Below are 3,254 nucleotides of genomic sequence, written 5' to 3' on the forward strand. Positions count from 1 at the left end.
TAATTTTTATGTAAGCTAGTTAACCAAAAATCACCCCCATACTCTTGTACATTTTTTCATGAATTTGTTCATTTCTGTTGGTATACATTTCCTCATTTCAGTAGATAATGTGTATTTGAACTTTTAAACTTATCTTCATGGCAGAAAGTGGTCAAAGTCATGTCTCTCAGCTTCACTGGTGTAGGTAGAGCAGGCTGTGTGAGCTTGGCCTCTTTGAATGAAGCTTGATTTTTAGGGAATCTCCCCAGGGAGAGTCACACAGGAGCTGCTGAAGCCCCTGATCACAGGGCCCCAAAAGGGTGTGTAGAAGTCGTTCCAGAAGAAGACTTACAAATGGGAAATCATGACTATTTTTAATTGTAGCGTTCTAATATTGAATTTTTAAATGATCTCTATGAAAAAGAATATGTGATTAATAGGATAGAGTAATTTGGGTAAAATTGAGTCCACTTCACCCTTAAAATAGGCTTTTAATCAAGTAATAAATCCTTTAAAACAGATACTAAATGTAGTATCAGCATAATTAGATTCTAGTGTACTGACGCGGTCTTGAATACACTAAGAAACGGCTGTTTGTTTAGAAGAGTTTCAAAACATTTGAGAGGCAGGAAGGCACTCTTCCATTGACCCTCAGTGTGCATTTTAGTTCCATTTTGGGTTGACTGTTTTGTGTTGCTGCCCGATGCCTCTAGTACGAAGCCAAGGTCTCCATGTTTCATGTCTTTCCAGCTCCCCTCCTCTGCCATCCATCTTCCACTCAGGGGAATAGCCCAGTATCAACTCAGTCCATTCTTGTATATCAACCACCTCCATACACCACATCCAGCAAAGCTCCCTGAGTGACTCACAGTCACCAACCACCGGTGCACTGATCTTTCCTCTGTGTCCTTCCAGCTCGTCCGGAGGATGGCCTGTTTTTGAGATGCTCACCGCAATGCAAAGATGAAGATGATGATGATGATGATGGTGATGTTGATTGTGATGATGATGATGATGTCCAGGTAAGCTCCCCCTTTTTTGTCTTCTACATCAATGTTGCTTTCCTGATTCTTTACTTCTCAATTAATTTTGATTTGAAAACCTGGCAATGTACATTATGTACACTGTACACTATTGTCTTTGTGGGGCTGGAATTCAGTAAGCGTGTCTTCCCAACTGATACGTGGTACACTATGCTGCTTTTAAATGACAGCATCCATTATCAACTGCAATACTGAGACATTTTCCACAATACCAGTTTTCCTCCTTGGATTAAGCATTGTGCATTTGCATATAAAATTAAATTTAAAGGTAAATTATGTGAATAGAGGCCTTGTTTTTCTACAGCTATCCTCTGTGCTAGGCTTTGGGGATTTTGACCTATGGCTCAATCACTGTACTGCCTTCTGATTTTTAATCGTTATCAAGAGAATAACACATCTGTGTGAAGCACACAGCGGAATCTGATTCTCATAATGTTTTCTTTTATATAATTGCAGATAAGAGCTTGGAAAGAAAACGGTATGTACCATGAAATAACTCGCTTCCCAAGGGAAAAACTCGCTGGCTTCAGTGTGTAGAAACCTGATTCTGGGTTCCTGCTGGGAAAGAGGCTTGGGATTCTCGAGAAAGTGATTTTTCCAGTATAGAACTCTGGCCCAAGAAGCTGTAGGAAAGTTTGTCAATCCAGAAGAAAGATGAGGGGATCATGTATGAAGCAGTGTGGGGTGGGAGAAAAGCCCATCAATCAGCTTCAGCTAACGTAGGAGGAGTGGGTGAGTCACTCTCTCTAATGACTTATCCTGGTGTTTTTCTTTCTAAAGACTTGACGCTGGAGAGCATAAGTGACGAGGAGACTCATCCAGGTAGGGAACTACGTGCCAGGAAAAACCAATGGGAAAAGGTTCCCAGGAGCCTCCAGGTTATCCCTGCTGCTTGTGAGGAGGGGCTGAAGGAGGGGGTATGAAATCAGAAAGAAAATGGAAATATGTGTGAGGTCTGGCTTATTGTTTTCAGTTTCTTGGCATCATGGTAAGAACTGTCTCTATGGGCTTTGGGGGTGCCGCGTTCATGAGAGATTCTCTTTGCAGTCCACCTGCTCTTTTCTGCCTATGGAACATCAGAGCCTTTGGTTTGGATTAGTCAGCACTCCTAGGGATTGTGCACAAGGGTGTAGGCTTAAGCACTGGGTGTCATCTGTGATGAAGGGACTCTGGGGGACACAGCTCTCTCACAGGCATTTCCTGGAACCTAGAGAAACAGTTCTTCTGCTGTGTGCCAAGGGGAAATCGAGAATCACCCTCTGAACTTTCAGGACTTGTTAGTGCATATTCATGTTTCTGTCCTCACTGTGTGCTCCTGGTTTAAAGGGATCTCCTGGGGTGGATGGCGGGGTGAATATTCATGCTGGGCTCACTGGTAAAACTCCAGTCTCCTTTGAAGGGAGGAGGAATGTTTGACCTTGAGCATATTTCCAGCCTCCAGTTCCAACCCAGTCACAGATTCTGAGATGAGGTTTCTTTCTCCCCAGTTCTCTAATTTTTGGAGAAGCCAATAGTTCCTTCCCACAAAAGACAGTATCACACTATTTCCTCTCTTCAAAACTTTGGCTTTGGTTTTGTTCTCTAAGTTGATATTCATCACTTAAGTTCTAGACTTTTTCTTTTTTTATTTTTTTTTCTGAGACAAAGTCTCACTCTCTCGCCCAGGCTGGAGTGCAGTGGTGTGATCTCAGCTCACTGCAAGCTCTGCCTCCCGGGTTCGCGCCATTCTTCTGCCTCAACGTCCCGAGTAGCTGGGACTACAGGCACCCACCACCACGCTTGGCTAATTTTTTTGTGTTTTTGATAGAGACAGGGTTTCACCATGTTGGCCAGGCCGGTCGTGAACTCTTGACATCTGGTCATCTGCCCACCTCAGCCTCCCAAAGTGCTGGAATTACAGGTGTGAGCCAGAGTGCTCAGCCAAAAAAATAATTTTTACGTAAGCTAGTTAACCAAAAATCACCCCCGTACTCATGAACATTTTTTCATGAATTCATTCATTTCTATTGGTATACATTTCCTCATTTCAGTAGATAATGTGTATTTGAACCTGGAAGCTTCTCCTCATGGCAGAAAGTGTTCAGAGTCATGTCTCTCAGCTTCACTGGTGTAGGTAGAGCAGGCTGTGTGAGATTGGCCTGTTTGAAGGAAGCCTGATTTTTAGGGAATCTCCTCAGGGAGAGTCACACAGGAGCTGCTGGAGCGCCTGATCACAGGGGTCCAAAAGGGTGT

This window comes from Mandrillus leucophaeus, unplaced genomic scaffold (genome assembly GCF_000951045.1).
Source record: "Mandrillus leucophaeus isolate KB7577 unplaced genomic scaffold, Mleu.le_1.0 Scaffold1021, whole genome shotgun sequence".
Classification (NCBI taxonomy): domain Eukaryota; kingdom Metazoa; phylum Chordata; class Mammalia; order Primates; family Cercopithecidae; genus Mandrillus; species Mandrillus leucophaeus.